The 20,715-nt window shown below is 35.4% G+C and overlaps 1 non-coding gene across 1 annotated transcript; it reads left to right on the top strand.

Annotated features, from left to right (window-relative positions):
- The first annotated feature begins 1,939 nt into the window (after window positions 1-1,939).
- On the top strand, window positions 1,940-2,045 carry LOC120852403. The gene has a single exon (XR_005718573.1). It is a non-coding gene; the product is annotated as a U6 spliceosomal RNA (small nuclear RNA).
- The last annotated feature ends 18,670 nt before the right edge of the window (window positions 2,046-20,715 follow it).

Genomic DNA, 20,715 nt, shown 5'->3' with positions numbered 1-20,715 from the left:
AAAGATTCTAACTTGCCTTCTACTCTGAATTTTACTTTCATGGAAAGTTCTGAATCACCTCTGACATTCTCTTTCTCCTCTGTGAATGCTGCTATACTCTTCCTGTTAAATACAGTCTTTCTGAAATCCCAGATACCACCATGCTGTATTTTACAGTTGTCAGTTTACATACTAATATTTCTCTACTAGATTCCTTGAATGTAGACAGACTCACATTCATTATATTTCTAGAGTAGCATTTTATGCTTAGCAGATATTCTGTAAAAAGATGTTCAGTGACATGAAATAAGAAACTTTGAATACTTTTAAAATCCTCCAGTTATGGTAAAAATAATTGTGAAATTAGTAGAGTTATAACTCATTCCATTTTGCATTATGTATTTTAGTGAACATTCCTGAAACTTCTTTAATTTGTCATGTGCTGTGCTGTGCTTAGTCACTCAGTTGTGACCAACACTTTGGGATCCAATGCACTGTAGCCAGCCAAGCTCCTCTGTCCATGGGGTTCTTCAGGCAAGAATTCTGGAGTGGGTTGCCATGCCCTTCTCCAGGGAATCTTTCCAACCCAGGGATTGAACCGAGGTCTCCTGCATTGCAGGTGGAGTCATTACCATCTGAGCCACCAGGGAAAGCCCAAGAATACTGGAGTGAGTAGCTGATTCCTTCTCCAGGGGATCTTCATTGCAGGCGGATTCTTTACCAGTTGAGCTACCAGGGAAATCCTTAACCTGTGATACCTTTGAGTAATTTTTATCTCTTCCTATGATAAAATGCCCTAGAGGCAGTGGAATATGTGAGAATATATTTTTAAATATTTCTCAATCATCTTACTATCTGAGTGGCTAAATAAAAATGAAAAGTTTTAATGAGAATTATCATAAAGTAGTAAATCAAATACATATCAAAATTAAATCTATGGCCTTTTGGCCTTTGTATTTCTATCTAAACTGTCATCTCCTCATTTTCTCCACCCCTCAGCCCTTGGCAATCACCATTCTACTCTATTTCTGAGTTTGATGTTTTTAGACTTCATAAAGAAGTAAGATCATGCAGTATTCATCATTCTCTGACTGACTTGATTCACTTAGCATAATGTCTGAAGACCCATTCATGTTTTTTTTCACCCCCAAATGGCAAGATTTTCTTCTTTTTATGGCAGAAAAATATTCCATCATATATACATATATTTCATATTTTCTTTTTCCATTCATACACAAGTAGACATAGGTTATTTAGATTTGTTTAATATTTGGTCATTATGAATGATGCTGAAATCAACATGGGGATGCATCTATACCTATAGGAAAGTAAATTGGTTTCCTTTGAATAAATACTCAAATATGGAAATGCTAGATCATATGATAGCTTTTTTTTAAAAAAAAAATAGTTTGACCACTATCCATCTTGTAGTCCATAGTGAAAGTACAAGTTTATATTTCTGCCGGGAATAAACTGTATCACAGTTTCCTCTTTTCCAAATTATTGGCAATATTTACTATCTCTTGTCTTTTTGGTAATAGCCATCCTAACAGATGTGAGGTTTTGATTTACATTTCCCTGATGATTAGAGATGTTGAGTACTTTTTCGTGTTCTAGATGTCTTCTTTGAACATTATCTATTCATGTACTTTGGCCATTTTAAAGCCAGATTATTTTTTGTTGTTGAGTTATGTAACTTTCTTACACATTTTGAATAATAACACTTTATCAGATATATTGTTTACAAATATTTCTCTCACTCCATAGGTTCTTGTTTTACACACGAATCAGCTCAGTTATTACACAATGTAACCAAGATCTGACCAAAAATATATAATTATTGTCTTCTCTAAGACACTAAGTCTTAAAGTGGTGACTTTTGAAGTAGAAACAGTTTACTAACTCACACTGTTTTGAGTCTCACATTGTTCACTCAAAATTAGCGTAAGTAAACCCTTCAGTGCTAGATTCCACAGCACATTTACTGAATTGAAATGGTAAAGGGAAGATAAACATGGACTCTGTGCAAGGAAAACAGGCAAATTTGTGAAGCATTTCATATGTTTTTTTAATAGACCTCATGATAATTAGAAACCAAAAATCTGTAAGAGATACACAGATACAAAAGAGAAAGGAATCCAAATAAAGTATAAATACTAAAGCTAGTCATCAAACCACAAGGGAAGAGAATACAAAAAAGAAGAAAGGAACAAAAAATAAAATTATAAAACCACAAGAAAGCAAGTTATACAATGGCAATATGTACATGCCTATTAATAATTACTGTAAATGTAACCGAATAAATGCTCAAATCAAAGACATAGAGTAGCTGAATGGATTAAAACAAACATACAAACAAAAACTTAAATTATTCTAATTTTTAAAAAATCTTTTTCTCATTTTGATATTTTAATTTAAACTATCCTGGGTAATTTAAACTGTTTTATTTTCCAGGTGTTGTTTTTTTTTTTTTTTTTTACACATTCTTCTTATTATCTTATCACCAATTGATTTCCTCTAGTGCAGTTTTCATTTCAATTTTTTGCTTCTACAACATTCATTGGTTCTACAGCATTCATTGGTTCTTTGCTGAAAGTTTTCAATATGCTTCTCCATTCTTCTCCAGAGCTCGGTGAACGTTTTTATGACTGGCACTTTAAACTCTTTATCAAGTCAAGTATTTTTCTCTTTTTCACAATTTTTCCCTGATATTTTTATCTTGTTCTTCAGTTTCCCTTGTCTTCTAATTTTTTTTGACTGTCTATATTTCTTTCTATGTTTTAGGCAAAAGAGTTCCTCTCCTAGCCAGGAAGGTGTGTCCTTGTGTAGGACAGTCCCTATACAGACTGTGTATACCTAGTGACTTTGGTAGGAGGGTTAGAGCTGATTCAAGCATAGAGTGCTTTTTTTCCCTCCCAGGGTACACTGGGGACCACTGCTTTGCTGTATATGAAGGTAGGAGCTGAACACTGGTACAAGTCAGTGCACACTGGGTGTTGCCACCTTGGTGGGTGGTTACTGGCATCAGAACTTGCTCTGGGGTGGGATAGTCTTGATAGACCAGCTAAAGCACCTGCACTTTTCAATCTGAACTGTCCCTGTGCTCAGATGCATAGCAAGTGAAGTTGTGAGCTAGCCCTTTAAAAGTGGAGTCTTGATTTGTTACAGCCGTCTGGCTCTTCTGGATATAAGGCTTGCTGTTTTTAAAACCAGGGAGGTCATCTTCCCAGTACTGGTCCCCAGGGTTCGAGTGCTCAATGTGAGTCTCAAAGCATTTGCTCCTTAGGAAGGACATCAGCATTTGGGTTATTGCCTTTCACTTGTGGGTCATCCACCAGAGTGTGGGTCCTGAGTAGATTGTATCTTTTCATCCTTAAACCCATCTAGATGCTTTTTGCTTGTTTGTTTTTGTTTCCTAAATTGTAGAAGAGCTATTCTGCTAGTTTTCAGGTGTCCTCAGAAAGAGTTGTTTTCTTACACTGTACACACTGGGTGTGTCTATGGAAGGAGGTGAGCAGGATCCTCTTACTCTGCTGTCTTGATCCTGCCTTCTCTATTTTAAATATGTACATCTATCTTCTACTTATTTATCACTGGTTAGAAATCTGGATTTATATTTTGCTAATTATGACTGCTCAGTTGGTAAAGAATCCACCTGCAATGCAGGAGACACCAGTTCGATTCCTGTGTCGAGAAGTTCCGCTGGAGAAGGGATAGGCTACCCACTCCAGTATTCTTGGGCTTCCCTTGTGGCTCAGCTGGTAAATAATCTGCCCGTAATGAGGGAAATTGGGGTTTGATCCCTGGGTTGGGAAGATCCCCTGGAGAAGGGAAAGGCTACCCATTCCAATTTTCTAGGCTGGAGAATTCCATGGACTGTACAGTCCATGGGGTTGCAGAGTTGGACACAACCGAGTGGTTTTCACTTCATTCATTCACTCATTGTTCATCTTTTAGACTTATGTACGTCATGCCTTATGTAGCATAATTTTGAAAAATAAATCATTAATCATAAGTGAAAATACAGAATATATGTTGTTGTCTAGTCACTAAGTTGTGTCCAACTCTTTGCGACCACATGGACTACAACACATCAGGTGTTCCTGTCCTCCACTCTCTCCCAGAGTTTGCTCAAGTTCATGTCCATTGAGTCAGTAATCCTATCTAACCATCTCAGCCTCTGCTGCCTTTTCTCCTTTTGCCTTCAATCGTTCCCAGCATCAGGGTCTTTTCCAGTGATGTGGCTCTTTGCAGCAGGTGACAAAACTATTGGAGTTTCAGCATCAGTCCTTCAAATGAATATTCAGGATTGATTTCCTTTAGGATTGATCGGCTTAAACTCCTTGCTGTCCAAGGATCTTTCAAGTGTATTCTCTAGCACCACAATTCTAAAGCATCAGTTCTTTGGCACTCAGCCTTTTTTATAATCCAACTCTCACATCTGTACACAACTTCTGAAAAAAACCATGGTTTTGACTATACAGAGCTTTGTCAGCAAAATCATTGTGGAATGTAACTGCAGACTCCAGAATATATACCAACATTATTTATTAACAGATCAAATGGTATAGATGAATCAATAACAACTTAAGTGTGCCATAAGTGTATTCTTTAAAAGAAGAACAAAGGAAATTTCCATGAAAAATGAATAAAATTAAGAATTAAATGAGTAATGGGATTGGATAGATAGAGATTGGTATCTATAAATGCTTTTATTGGCACAAGAGATAGAAGAAAACATTTTGAGACCTATGGAGAGAGTAGTTTGTAGTTTATTTCTAAGGATAAAGATGAAGCATTGGAAATAACATTGGAAGAACTTTTAAATGCTTCACTAAGATAGGACTTTTTCAGGTCAATAACCCCTATTGTTAATTAGCATTTAGACATATATTCCTTATATTGAAAGCAGACTTAAAAATCATGCCTGAGCGTCTGAAGCAGTCCATGAGTTCTGACAATGTGAAGCATCCAGTGAGACCTAGATAGTTAATTATTTTTTAAAATCTCCTTAATAAAACAGCTAGTGTTAAAAACAATGATTGAAATAGTCATGCATTTTATATTATTGACTAATTATTTTTCCTAATCAATCAAATCCATAAAGGAATTTAAGGAGAGGAGAAAGATTTTATTTTAATGTATCTCTCTCCATCCAAATTAGCAATATTTTCCTTTGGAAAAGATAAAGGAAAATTGTAATGGGAAATATTTAAACAGAAAGTATCTTGTGCAATATTTAAAAGATCTAGTAACTTATAAGTATGTTAAATTATTCCTAAGTTGTTAAATTAATAATTTTGAAGACAGTCTCAATCGGAAAAAAATAACAGATACCACCTGTGTGTTTCTATATCACTGCCTATTAATTCTACATGACATTAATAAAAATGGTAAATAAATTTATATTAAAAATAAAAAAGAAATAAACAATGAAAAAAAATTTTAAAAAATGGTAATCATACGTATCAGTTATAGGGATGTGTCACAGCAGATAGTGACTTTCTGGAACATTCATGATGGCATACCATGAAAGTGGGAAAGGCACAATATAAAGTTCATAGAAAAAAAAAAAAACCTGCAGGGAAAATTATAAAATAAAAGAAATAGAAAAATACATCAAGCAAATAAACAATTTCTGGGTCAAATAAATTGGCAGATCATTTACAATGAGAAATTTAGAGTCCATATCTAGTCAAGGCTATGGTTTTTCTGGTGGTCATGTATGGATGTGAAAGTTGGACTGTGAAGAAGGCTGAGTGCCGAAGAATTGATGCTTTTGAACTGTGGTGTTGGAGAAGACTCTTGAGAGTCCCTTGGACTGCGAGGAGATCCAACCAGTCCATTCTGAAGGAGATCAGCCCTGGGATTTCTTTGAAAGGAATGAAGCTAAAGCTGAAACTCCAGTACTTTGGCCACTTCATGCGAAGAGTTGACTCATTGGAAAAGACTTTGATGCTGGGAGGGATTGGGGGCAGGAGGAGAAGGGGACGACAGAGGATGAGATGGCTGGATAGCATCACTGACTCGATGGACCTGAGTCTGAGTGAACCGGGAGTTGGTGATGGACAGGGAGGCCTGGCGTGCTGCAGTTCATGGCATCGCAGAGTCGGACACGACTGAGCGACTGAACTGAACTGAACTGATGAACAGGAAGGAAAATTATACACAAATGTACTTTCCATCCGTAGTAACATTCCTGAGTATTTTCTGAAACTGTGACATAATAGCAATTGACTTATAAAAATTGATTCATGCCCTCTTCATTTTAAAGAACTTATATAATTTATTTTTATAAAGATATCAAAAATTTTGGGGAAAGGAACTCATTTCTTTTGGCTTCACATTCCCGTATGATAAGATTGATTAGAGTCACAGGGAAAACTTTTCCTTACTCTTCTTCCTCAGGAGAAAGGAACGACTCATTGCTTTTGTGAGTTCAGGAGAGAAACTGAGCTCTTTGGCTCAGCATCTTTCTTTATCCATCTTCTGGACTCCTACTGCAGAAGAAAATTTGCCCATTCTCAGCCCAGCATTAAGGTTGCTGGGACATCATTTTACTTAGTTTGGGAAGATAGTCTCAATTCAGGCAGTGTTAGCAAGCCCTTTAATGAGATCTGAGTTATGCCCTCCAAACAGCCTCAACAGTGTAACAAGTAAAATTGATCTCCAATTGTCTGCTTCCTGCCTCTTGAATTTCTGTCATTCATTTCTGAACATGGTCAGAGTAGAAAGAGAGTTACATGTTGAGCCATTAACGCCCAGGAGAATACACTGAAGCTTTTCTGGTTATCCTTAGGTTCTCTGTATTTCAACTGCTGCATAAGGGTAGGGAAAAAAAAAAATTAAATCCTGTTGGTACACTGAAAATCAAAACTTTTCTGGTGTGACACTGATTTATAGTAAATCATGTATAAAAAAAGTTTCATTCATTTATTTGCCAGGCCATTCATTTCTTTGACAAATTCCTGTCATGATATAGGGAAAGACAACAGAATAAATTATATGCAAATATTAATAAAATGATGCTTCATCCAAAAGAAATTAATAGTATAAAAAGATGATTTCAGCTGAGTATAGAAACATATCTGTAAAAAGTATTATTTCAAATTAACCGATCATATAATTACTTTAAATATATAATAGAGTATATTTATTGTGTATTGATAAATAAAATATAAAATTTAGGCTAGATGTAGTCCAATATTATGTTTTTATATGAAATAAAAATTCTTTGCAAGTGTTAAATGCATATATAACAATATAAGTATGGATTCTTAGATAGCATTTACATAACTTCATTAAAACTGATGAGTCAGTGTTGCTGTTTAATCTGTTTTATGAACGAACAAATTATATCACAAGGAAACTAAAGGGTTTAAGGCCTCACATCTACTGTTTTAGCTGTCCTCTGGGATGGCCACCAATGATCATCACCTTCTGATATTCACACTCTTGTGTGGTTTCTTCCACGTTGTGCCAGAGTGAGTCCACATAACCAGTTGCATATGGAAGAAGATATGTTGTGTGTTGTGTCACTTCTGAGATTAGATTGTATGAGATGTTATGGCTTCTATCTTGACTGTTCTCTTACTCTCTCAGATCATTCACTTTAGTGAAATTCAGCTGTTGTGTAGAGAAGTCTATGTGGCAAGAAACTGAGTCCTCTGCTGATAACTAGAAAAGGATTGAGGCCTTCTGACAAAAGCTATGTAAGTAAGCCAACCTTAAAGCAGATCTTCTGCTTCAGTTAAGCCTTCAGATTACTGCCAACACAGCCTACAAACTAACAGCCGCTTATCGGTTCTTGTTGTTCTGAGAACCCTCACTAATACAGTGATTCTTTCTTCTCCCCATGTATTAGGCTAAATCAATCTATTGCAATTTACCAAATAGTCCAAAAAATTGTGAAAAAAAGAAACCTGTTTCTTATGGTTTTTATGAGTTGTGCATTTATGTTTCTACTTCACCTCTTAATAAATGAATTATTTGGATTAAATTATATAAACTTGGTCTATTTGATCTTAAAGGATAATTTCTAAGAGGACTTTAACATGCTACATTATGCAGGGATAGGTACTCCCTTACAGACTCTGTATTTTGTAGTAACTCAAATGCATGTTGTGCTAGACATATCAAAAATAGAGTGAACAGTGTGCTAGGGGTATTTTCTTTTACCATTTCATAATGATATCAATTGCCATATTAAGGGAGACTTCAAAGCTTCACTGATACATGTTATGTGGATGGTGGCATCACAGGCATGCTTTATGTGAAATTTTGAAGAAGGCATTGTCTCTTCTCAATGTCACTGATCATGTTCTAGCACCATCTTCTTTGCTAACTCCCAGAATTCCATAGAACTTAGATGGTCTCCTGTGCAGCCTATTTGAAGGCATCTAATCAGGTCCCTGGCGGATCAGAGGTTAAAGCGTCTGCCTGCAATGCAGGAGACCTGGGTTCGATCCCTGTGTCAGGAAGATCCCCTGGAGAAGGAAATGGCAACCCACTCCAGTATTCTTGCCTGGAGAATCCCATGGACAGAGGAGCCTGGTGGGCTACAGTCCACGGGGTTGCAAAGAGTCAGACACGACGGAGCGACTTCACAGTAATCACACTAATCGGGTCCCAGCTGTTGACTTGATTCCTAAGTCAAGATAGAACAATTTCTCTCTTGTTCGAAGAAATAATTTTATTTTCCTCCTTTCCTACCATCTGCCCAAAGGAAACAAATGTATCTTTTGTGCTTTCCTCCCAGGTATAGATGTTTTAATGGGTTACTTAGGAAAATAAATAGAACATAGTTGAAGATGACCTTTGTGAATAATGTGCTATGAGTCTTAGCTAAAGTGTTAACTGCCTTCTTTATAGTCTCTGTGGCCTGAATATTGGGGCGTTCCTAGTGGCTCAGTAGTAAAGAATTTGACTGCAATGCAGGAGATGCAGGTTCTATCCCTGGATAGGGAAGATCCCTTGAAGGAGGGCAAGGCAACCCACTTCAGTATTTTTGGCTGTAGAATCCTATTAACAGAGGAACCTGGTGGGCTACAGTCCATAGGGTTATATCGAGTTGGACGGGACTGAAGCAACTTAGCATGCACACATACAGCTTGAATATTAATCCCCTTCAAAGTTGAATTTAAGTATGAATTCCTGGGAAAATCTTTCACTGGATCTCAGGTAAGGTTTAGTTTCATGATTATACACTTTGTAAGAAACTTCTATAGCTTCACAGAATACTTACCACCCTCCTGTATGTAGTTATTGCCTATGTCTATAAAATTATAAACTTCAGAAATGCCAGGAGAAATGCAATTTCTCATCAATTGCTCTAATCCAAGTGCTGGCATTTGTCAGACTCTCAATTACATAAGATAAAAGAATAAATCATTGAACAATCATTTGTATAAGTCCAGGAAATAACATTACAATCTATTTTGGATCATATTCTGTGATGAGAAACTCTGATTCATATTACTGAAGATTTCAATTTGTTCTAAATAACTTCCTTACTGAGGAAAAAAATCAGCATTTCTCTTACTTGTTTTTGTTCATCTTAAACAAATTAGATTTTATGGACTAAGACAGATATATTGTACACTAATTATAGAAGGGTATATTGAACTGAGTGCTGAAAACATCTTAAAAATTATTTGCTATTTAATTTAAATAATACCAAATGCTTATATATGGTACTATGTTTCGTAGTATAAAATAAATTTTACTGTTGCCAGTCTCCCTGTTAAAGACATTGAATATTTCTCTCACATTTTTCCTTCTTCTTGGGTCGCTGGTAAGGGCAAAACTTTTCATAGTATACAAATTAGGGGAAAATGGAAGGTGAGATAATATAAACAGATTTTCTATTTTTAGTTTATAATGTTAACTGACTAAATTGAAATTATACTGTGCTATCATCAGGCCAGACCCAGTGGAGTCTGATACTGAGGGATATACAGACAAAAGGGAGATGAATGGAGTCAAATAGTGTAGGTTTGGGGGCCCAAAAGGATTCTGATTCCACTGACTAATTTTATTCATGCATAGGACCACATTAAAATTCTTTAAATTCTTTTATGAATCAAATTCTAAGTGGTTGTATTATTAGAAAAGTGTACATAAAGGAGCATGCTCTCCAAGAGAGAATAAAAGAGGGAATGTTTGATGGAATTTATTATTTATATTTCATTTTTAGCCTGCCCTATTTTTCAAAAACACCATCATTTCTCTATAGATATATAATCTAATTATAGTACTGGTCTTCTATTATATGTTACAGCATTTTTAGTTTATATTTTAGGAATATGGTAATCAAACAGTTGCATCCAGCACCAGAACTAGAAAGCAATGTTAAATCATATACTTCTTCCTGTAGGCTTTATCTGTTAAAAAAAAAAAAAAAAACCTGTATTGTCAAATTCTAATATTTTATCTTACTAACAATTATGAAAAATCTTTTTATCAAATGAAACTTTCATCTACTTTGTAATTATACCTTCAGCCACATATGAAATGTTTCCATATTGGAAACAATTTCTATTTGCAGATACAGAACACCTTAAAGTTTGCTGAGAGGAATGTCAACAACTTCAGATATGCAGATGATACTACCTTAATGGCAGAAAGCAAAGAGGAACTAAAGAGCCACTTGATGAAGGTGAAAGAGGAGTGTGAAAAAGCTGGCTTAAAACTCAACATTCAAAAAATGAAAATCATGGCATCTGATCCCATCACTTCATGGCAAATAGTAGGGGAAAAAGTGGAAACAGTGACAGATTTTATTTTCTTGAGCTTCAAAGTCACTGCAGACTGTGACTGTACCAACAAAATTAAAAGACATTTGCTTTTTGGAAGAAAATCTATGACCAACTTAGACAGCATTTTAAAAAGCAGAGATCTCGGTTTGCTGACAAAGGTCCATAGAGTCAAAGCTATGGTTTTTTCATTAGTCATGTACAGATGCTAGAGTTGGACCATAAAGAAGGCTGAGCACCAAAGAACTGATATTTTCAAACTGTGGTGTTGGAGAAGACACTTGAAAGTTCCCTGGACAGCAAGGAGATCAAAATAGTCAATGCTAAAGGAAATCAATCCTGAATATTCATTGGACGGGCTGGTGCTGAGGTTGAAGCTCTAATACTTTGGCCATCTGATATAAAGACCTTGCACTTTGGAAAGGACTTGATGCTGAAAAAGACTGAAGGCAAGAGGAGAAGGGGGTGACAGGATGAAATGGTTGGATGGCATCATTTTCTCAATGGACATGTGTTTGAGCAAGCTCCAGGAGCTGATGATGGACAGGGAAGCCTGGTGTGCTGCAGTTCATGGCATTGCAAATATTCAGGCATTACTTAGCTACTGAGAATCAACAAAGAACCAACTAAAAATGGAGAACTTTTAGAGCCAGTAAATAAATTCAGCAAGGATGAAGGGTACCAGATGAACACCATTTCAAAACTAAGAAGATCACAATACTAATAATTTTATAAAAAGGGAAAATAACAAGTGTTTGCATGGATATATGTATGGCAGGATGCAGCTTCTGTGGAAAATTGTCAGTACCTCAAAAAATTAAACACAGCCTTACCGTATGACCCTGAATTTTCAATCCTAATTATATATTTCAAAAAATCAAAAAGACAGGTATTAAGAACTCTTACATGAATGTATATAGTATGAATGATTTTATTCATAAAAGTAAAAGAATGGAACTACTTTCCTGGTGGCTCAGTGGTAAAGAATCTGCCAGACAATTCAGGAGACCTGAGTTCAATTCCTCGTTCAGAAAAATCCTCCAGAAAAGGCAATGGCAACCTACTCCAATATTCTTGCCTGGAAAATCCCATGGACAGAGGAGCCTGATAGATTACAGTCCATGGGGTCTCAAAGGAGTCAGGCATGATTTAGTGACTAAACAATAACAACAAAAGAGCTGAAAGAAATTTCCATCAATGGATATATGGCTAAACAAAATAGACTTATTCATATCATAGAATATTATTAAACCCTAATGGCACCCAACTCCAGTACTCTTGCCTGGAAAATCCTATGGACGTAGGAGCCTGGAAGGCTGCAGTCCATAGCGTCGCTGAGAGTTGGACATGACTCAGTGACTTCAATTTCAGTTTTCACTTTCATGCATTGGAGAAGGAAACGGCAACCCACTCCACTGTTCTTGCCTGGAGAATCCCAGGGACAGCGGAGCCTGGTGGGCTGCCGTCTATGGGGTCACACAGAGTCGGACATGACTGAAGCGACTTAGCAGCAGCAGCAGCAGCAAAAGGGATAAAGTATTGATAAATGCTACAACATGGATACATCTGAAAACACTATGCTAAATGAAAGATTATAAAAATAAAAGGCTATATATATATATTTATATACATATGCATATATATGACGGAGAAGGCAATGGCACCCCACTCCAGTACTCTTGCCTGGAAAATCCCATGGACGGAGGAGCCTGGCAGGCTGCAGTCCATGGGGTCGTTAAGAGTCGGACATGACTGAACGACTTCACTTTCACTTTTTACTTTCATGCATTGGAGAAAGAAATGGCAACCCACTCCAGTATTCTTGCCTGGAGAATCCCCGGGACGGTGGAGCCTGGTGGGCTGCCGTCTATAGGGTTGCACAGAGTCAGACACAACTAAAGTGACTTAGCAGCAGCAGCAGCATATATATGATATTCTGATTAAGCAAATTTAATAAACAGAAATTAAATTAATGGTTTTCTGAGGCTGGAGGAAGGGTGAAATAGAAAGTAAAACTAACATAATGGGGTTTCTTTGTGATGTGATAGAAAATTTCTGGAATAATATAATGAAAATGATTTTACACTGTGAATATAATACAACCCACTTAATTGTTAACATTAGTATAGTTAATTTTATAATGTGTGTTTTATTTATTTCTTAAAATTTAAATGCAGGAATTTAAATTCAATCGTTTGAAATATCATCACTTTTATTTTTTTTATTTTTTTATTTTTATTTTATTTTATTTTTTTATAAATTAATTTATTTTTTATTTTACTTTACAGTTCTGTATTGGTTTTGCCATACATTGACATGAATCCACCACGGGTGTACATCACTTTTAAATTTCACTGCATGTCTAGATCCAGGTGGTATAGAAGAAAGCCCATATGCTTAAGAAGCTAGCTCAATTGGTTTTAAATAAAAGTTAGAGGATTTGGAAGTGCTATGCCTTAAGACAGATTGTCTAATCCGTTTGATATACAGTTGCCTCATCTGTGAAATGGTGATAGCTACATTTACATTTCAGGTATTTGGGAGAATTAAGTGAGGTATTACATGCAAAGAGCAAAGGGAGGGTTGAATGTTCCATCAGCAAAATTCTGCGTGCTCTCTATTTTCAAATATATGCTCCTTACTCTCCTCATTATGTTTTAAGATGTTAGATTATCTTCTGCTCCTCAGTTATGTTATTCAGAATGGGAATATTTTAATTAATTCATCTTTCTTTCCTATATTGCCTATAGTTACATTTTCCTGTCCTTATTTGTCTGAAGTCTAATTATCTGAGACAACAGACTACCAAGCCTTGCTTGACAACTTGGCCCCACCATGGTCCAGTACATTTCTGACCTAGTCTAAAAGAAGACATTCAAAGTCATTTAAAGGGAAGAAACTGGCTCTTAAACCTTTTTAAAAGTTCTGGGTACAAAATATATAGAAACTGGATAACATCTATCACAAATAACACTTTGGAAGTAGTGGCCAAGGTTGAAATTAAGATGAAGTTAAAATGACCTTGAGGGTGTTATGCTATGTGAAATAAGTCAGGTAGAGAAAGATAAATACTATATGATCTCACCCATATGTGGGATCAAAAAACCAACAATGAATATACCTCATAGAAGCAGAGAAGAGATTGGTGACTGACAGAATTGGGGTCTTGGTGGGTGAGGAAATGGATGAAAAAGGTCAAAATATAAAATGTTACAGTTATAAAATAAATATGCTATGGGGATGTAGGGTATAATGTGGTGTCTATAGTTAAATTATTGTCCTGTATATTTGGAAGTTGCACTGCAGGCAGATTTCTTACCATCTGAACCACCAAAGAAGTCCCAGAAAGAAGTTCTAACTGCAAGAAAAATATTGTAATGATGTGAGGTGATGGATGTCAACTAAATTTCTTGTGGTAATCATTTCCCATATTCACATATATCAAATCAATATGTTTTACACCTTAGAAAAATAGGATATTTGCAATTGTATCTTAATAAAACTGGGAAAAGCACTTTTTAATTGAGAAAAAAAAAACACAAAAGAAAAGACAAAGTATTAGGTGACTGTGGAAACAATTGCCTAAGATGCTATTTATGTATATAATTTTGCAACTTCAGAATTTGTTTTTGTTAAGAAGATGTTGATGAAAACATTCAATATGTCTGAGAAAACATAATTATTTTACAGAAAAAAGATGAAGTTTGTAATTTGCATGACACATTTATTCCAATTAAGAAGTTAAAACCCTTCTCAATTTTCAGAAAATTTCAAGTGTCAATAGCACAAAAAGATATGGACAGGGAGGTGGTAATTTTGGATTAGGGAGTTTTAAATGTTGAGAAAAGTGATACAAGCATAACTTTTCATGGTATAGTATATTTGTATAAAAATAATCTCACAGCAAACAGAATTTTTAAAAATCCAATATAAAAATGAATACAGGAGGACGACTCTGGATAAAAAGAGATAAACCTCCACACTCAGACAACTCTCATATCCATCAATGACCCCCAAAGGACCTTCGTAAACTATATTTTGAAAACCACTATTCTAATGTAACCTCTTTATTTAAAAACAAGAAAGACAGACAAAAGACAAATAAAAAGATTTAGTTAATGGCTTAATTCTCCCATGCAGATGAATGGATAAGAAAGCTGTGGTACATATATACAATGGAGTATTACTCAGCCATTAAAAATAATACATTTGAATCAGTTCTAATGATGTGGATGAAACTGGAGCCAATTATACAGAGTAAAGTAAGACAGAAAAAAAAGCACCAATACAGTATCCTAATGCATATATATGGAATTTAGAAAGATGGTAATGATAACCCTGTATGCGAGACAGCAAAAGAGACACAGATGTATAGAACAGTCTTTTGGACTCTGTGGGAGAGGGTGGGATGATTTGGAAAAATGGCATTGAAACATGTATAACATCATATAAGAAATGAATCACCAGTCTAGGTTTGATGCAGGATACAGGATGCTTGGGGCTGGTGCACTGGGATGACCCAGAGAGATGGTATGGAGAGGGAGGTGGGAGGGGGGTTCAGGATTGGGAACACGTGTACACCTCTGGCAGATTCATGTTGATGTATGGCAAAACCAATACAATATTGTAAAGTAAAAATAAAATAAATTCTGGAAAAAAAGAACTGATCATGGAATTTGTATTTCTGGATATGCAATAATGTTTTATCTCCAGAAAATAGTTTATCATAGAATGGGGAAAATAAAAAAAAAATTAATAATAACCAATGACTTAATTTAACACAATAAACTCAGACTCAGAGCTAATTCACTATTTAGCTCTACACATATATTTTGTATACATTTGTATCTCATAGTCAAAGATAATTGTATATAAAAAGACTGCATTTTTCTTATCTTAGTGATTGATTTCTTTAAATTTCCAAGTAGATATTCAGAACAGGACACTCAGCAACAGGAACAAAGAGCAAATTCACTGAAACTCTTTGTAATTCAGAATAAGATATGCTGATCATTATAAAGCAGCTGAGAAAATTAGCATCTTCAAAGTAAGGTGTCCCAGCAATCTACAACGAGCTTTTTCTTTGTGGATTTCAAAATAATTGTATTCAAGATTTTTTAGGATTTACTGTCTCTCCTTTTCTTTTTTCTTTTAAATATTTTCTCCACTACATTCATTAACATAAGGCTTAAAATTTATATACATATATATGTACATATATGTGGAGAAGGCAATGGCACCCCACTCCAGTATTCTTGCCTGGAAAATCCCATGGACAGAGGAGCCTGGTGGGCTGCCATCCATGGGATAGCAAACTGAACGACTTCACGTTCACGTTTCACTTTCATGCATTGGAGAAATAAATGGTAACCCACTCCAGTGTTCTTGCCTGGAGAATCCCAAGGACAGCGGAGCCTGGTGGGCTGCAGTCTATGGGGTCACACAGAGTCGGACACGACTGAAGTGACTTAGCAGCAGCAGCAGCAGCAGCAGTACATACATGTATGTGTGTGTATATACATATATATACATATATATATGTATAATTGTTTATTTAGAACATGTGTTTGGTATATATGTTGTAAATGATATTGTATATATTATATGTACGTTAGATATAATGCATATAATAATTATCATGATATTTAACCTAAATTATACATGCATTTGTGTACATATATGCATATCCCTGAAGATCCTCTGGAGAAGGGAATGGCTACCCACTCCAATATTCTGGCCTGGAGAATTCCATAGATGGAGGAACCTGGCAGGCCCATGGGGTTGCAAAGAGTTGGGCATGACTGTGTGAATTTCACTTTCACGCACATATACAAAATTCTACTTTAAAGAAAAATTACCAAAAATCCCTTGAGAAATCTAGAGAAATAATATATATGCATGTATATGTATCTCCTTCATTTGTGAGCATAAATCTGGAAAAAGGGAGAACACACTTTCCCATAACTCTAAAATGTTGTTTGAAATATTCTTAGCATTAAAATTAAATTATAACACTATATATTCATAAAATGGTGTACAAAAATATTGCAAGTCATTGTTCTAGGGTCAGCCATATGGAAAAGAATTAGACCCTTAAAGAACTTAGTATCTCCTTCAATATTCATCAATACTGGATTCCTCACTAATGCCTCAAAATGCAATACCTATTTACATTAGTATTTTTTCACATCTAATTTTTTCCCTTAGAAATAAATTTTTTTTTCTTCTCTGCTATGAAAACTCCTACTTCACTTTGAAAACACACACTGAATATTGTTTCAAATGAGTTATTTCCACCTATTGTCTAAAATTCCACATTATTAGGTTAAAAGTGACATTAAAGTGACATATAGCAGAACTTGTAGAAGGAAAAATGACAATCTGTGGTAGTTCTAGTTAACATTTTTTCCTTATGCAAATCTGAAATTTGCCTTTGTTTAGACTATTGGTAATTCTGCTATATGAAGTTTCACAGGGAAATCCTAAACTGTCTTTCACATATAACTCCTGTACTTTTTAAAACTTCATTATCTCTTTCCCAAGATAAACACCCCAATTCCATACCTCTCCTTTAATATTATTTGATTTTAAGTCAATTCTGTAATGCATATACTATCCTCTGAAAAATCTGTTAATAAGAGCTCCCTTAGAGTTTAATATCAAGAACTTAAATCATTACCATGCACCCTGTCTGTAGGTAAGCTATTGCCATTCCATCTTTATATATCCTTTACCATAATGCACTAAGATTAGAACTCAATTACAGGAGGAAACCTATTAAAAATTCCAACATATGGAGGCTGAACAACACGCTTCTGAATAACCAACAAATCACAGAAGAAATCAAACAAGAAATCAAAATATGCATAGAAACTAATGAAAATGAAAACACAACAACCCAAAACCTGTGGGGCACTATAAAAGCAGTGCTAAGAGGAAAGTTCATAGCAATACAGGCATACCTCAAGAAACAAGAAAAAAGTCAAATAAATAACCTAACTCTACACCTAAAGCAACTAGAAAAGGAAGAATTGGAGAACCCCAGAGTTAGCAGAAGGAAAGAAATCTTAAAAATTAGGGCAGAAATAAATGCAAAAGAAACAAAAGAGACCATAGCAAAAATCAACAAAGCCAAAAGCTGGTTCTTTGAAAGGATAAATAAAATTGACAGACCATTAGCCAGACTCATCAAGAAGCAAAGAGAGAAAAATCAAATCAATAAAATTAGAAATGAAAATGGAGAGATCACAACAGACAACACAGAAATACAAAGGATCATAAGAGACTACTATCAGCAATTATATGCCAATAAAATGGACAACCTGGAAGAAATGGACAAATTCTTAGAAAAATACAATTTTCCAAAACTAAACCAGGAAGAAATAGACAATCTTAACAGACCCATCACAAGCACGGAAATTGAAACTGTAATCAGAAATCTTCCAGCAAACAAAAGCCCAGGTCCAGACGGCTTCACAGCTGAATTCTACCAAAAATTTCGAGAAGAGTTAACACCTATCCTACTCAAACTCTTCCAGAAAATTGCAGAGGAAGGGAATCTTTCAAACTCATTCTATGAGGCCACCATCACCCTAATACCAAAACCTGACAAAGATACTACAAAAAAGGAAAACTACAGGCCAATATCACTGATGAACATAGATGCAAAAATCCTCAACAAAATTCTAGCAATCAGAATCCAACAACACATTAAAAAGATCGTACACCATGACCAAGTGGGCTTTATCCCAGGGATGCAAGGATTCTTCAATATCCACAAATTAATCAATGTAATTCACCACATTAACAAATTGAAAAATAAAAACCATATGATTATCTCAATAGATGCAGAAAAGGCCTTTGACAAAATTCAACATCCATTTATGATAAAAACTCTCCAGAAAGCAGGAATAGAAGGAACATACCTCAATATAATAAAAGCTATATATGACAAACCCACAGCAAACATTATCCTCAATGGTGAAAAATTGAAAGCATTTCTCCTTAAGTCAGGAACAAGACAAGGGTGCCCACTTTCACCACTACTATTCAACATAGTTCTGGAAGTTTTAGCCACAGCAATCAGAGCAGAAAAAGAAATAAAAGGAATCCAGATTGGAAAAGAAGAAGTAAAACTCTCACTGTTTGCAGATGACATGATCCTCTACATAGAAAACACTAAAGACTCTACCAGAAAATTACTAGAGCTAATTAATGAATATAGTAAAGTTGCAGGATATAAAATCAACACACAGAAATCCCTTGCATTCCTATACACTAATAATGAGAAAGTAGAAGAAGAAATTAAGGAAACAATTCCATTCACCATTGCAACAAAAAGAATAAAATACTTAGGAATATATCTACCTAAAGAAACTAAAGACCTATATACAGAAAACTATAAAACACTGATGAAAGAAATCAAAGAGGACACTAATAGATGGAGAAATATACCATGCTCATGGATCGGAAGAATCAATATAGTGAAAATGAGTATATTACCCAAAGCAATTTACAAATTCAATGCAATCCCTATCAAGATACCGGCGATATTTTTCACAGAACTAGAACAAATAATTTCAAGATTTGTATGGAAATACAAAAAACCATGAATAGCCAAAGCAATCTTGAGAAAGAAGAATGGAACTGGAGGAATCAATTTGCCTGACTTCAGGCTCTACTACAAAGCCACAGTCATCAAGACAGTATGGTATTGGCACAAAGACAGAAATATCGATCAATGGAACAAAATAGAAAGCCCAGAGATAAATCCACATACATATGGACACCTTATCTTTGACAAAGGAGGCAAGAATATACAATGGAGTAAAGACAATCTCTTTAACAACTGGTGCTGGGAAAACTGGTCAACCACTTGTAAGAGAATGAAACTAGATCACTTTCTAACACCGCACACAAAGATAAACTCAAAATGGATTAAAGATCTAAATGTAAGACCAGAAACTATAAAACTCTTAGAGGAGAACATAGGCAAGACACTCTCCGACATAAACCACAGCAGGATCCTCTATGATCCACCCCCCAGAATTCTGGAAATAAAAGCAAAAATAAACAAATGGGATCTAATTAAAATTAAAAGCTTCTGCACAACAAAGGAAAACATAAGCAAAGTGAAAAGACAGCCTTCCGAATGGGAGAAAATAATAGCAAATGAAGCAACTGACAAACAACTAATCTCAAAAATATACAAGCAACTCCTGCAGCTCAATTCCAGAAAAATAAACGACCCAATCAAAAAATGGGCCAAAGAACTAAATAGACATTTCTCCAAAGAAGACATACAGATGGCCAACAAACACATGAAAAGATGCTCAACATCACTCATTATTAGAGAAATGCAAATCAAAACCACAATGAGGTACCACTTCACACCAGTCAGAATGTCTGCAATCCAAAAATCTGCAAGCAATAAATGCTGGAGAGGATGTGGAGAGAAGGGAACCCTCCTACACTGTTGGTGGGAATGCAAACTAGTACAGCCACTATGGAGAACACTGTGGAGATTCCTTAAAAAATTGCAAATAGAAATGCCTTATGACCCAGCAATCCCACTGTTGGGCATACACACAGAGGAAACCAGAATTGAAAGAGACACATGTACCCCAATGTTCATAGCAGCACTGTTTATAATAGCCAGGACATGGAAACAACCTAGATGTCCATCAGTAGATGAATGGATAAGAAAGCTGTGGTACATATACACAATGGAGTATTACTCAGCCATTAAAAAGAATACATTTGAATCAGTTCTGATGAGATGGATGAAACTGGAGCCGATTATACAGAGTGAAGTGAGCCAGAAAGAAAAACACCAATACAGTATACTAACACATATATATGGAATTTAGGAAGATGGCAATGATGACCCTGTATGCAGGACAGCAAAAAAGACACAGATGTGTATAGTGAACTTTTGGACTCAGAGGGAGAGGGAGAGGATGTGATGATTTGGGAGAATGGC

The sequence above is a fragment of the Oryx dammah genome, unplaced genomic scaffold (assembly GCF_014754425.2).
Source record: "Oryx dammah isolate SB20612 unplaced genomic scaffold, SCBI_Odam_1.1 HiC_scaffold_25, whole genome shotgun sequence".
Taxonomy (NCBI): domain Eukaryota; kingdom Metazoa; phylum Chordata; class Mammalia; order Artiodactyla; family Bovidae; genus Oryx; species Oryx dammah.
The sequence above is the reverse complement of the archived record's forward strand: the minus strand, read 5'-3'. Positions and strand labels throughout refer to the sequence as shown.